Genomic DNA, 410 nt, shown 5'->3' with positions numbered 1-410 from the left:
TCTGCATTTTAATGCCAACTATTTGTTCGTAGTATCCAAGAAACTTTACATAAATTACAGAGTTCAGAGAGATAAAAAATAGTGTTGATCTGTGACACGTGCTGTCTTCTGTTGATTTTAATAGATAGAGGTACAATTTATTCATTCGATTGAAAATATGACATTCGTTGTTGTTATTAATTTTATTTTGTCATTTACCTACTTTATGTGTAATTCAACCATGTTACTATAGACAAAATGACCACTTCTGAATCTTTTCCTTTGGCAATTTCTGACTGCCATTTTTAAAATTTCTGTTGGTCCCCAGTGCCCTTTGCGTCTTTCATTGCTTGTGATGAGCTTCGAAGAGAGGAGAGATGACCAAAAAGAACCAGAGCTGCCCACACTTGACCGCTTTTATAGATATACCT

Source organism: Aplysia californica, unplaced genomic scaffold, assembly GCF_000002075.1.
Source record: "Aplysia californica isolate F4 #8 unplaced genomic scaffold, AplCal3.0 scaffold00389, whole genome shotgun sequence".
NCBI lineage: Eukaryota > Metazoa > Mollusca > Gastropoda > Aplysiida > Aplysiidae > Aplysia > Aplysia californica.
The sequence above is the reverse complement of the archived record's forward strand: the minus strand, read 5'-3'. Positions refer to the sequence as shown.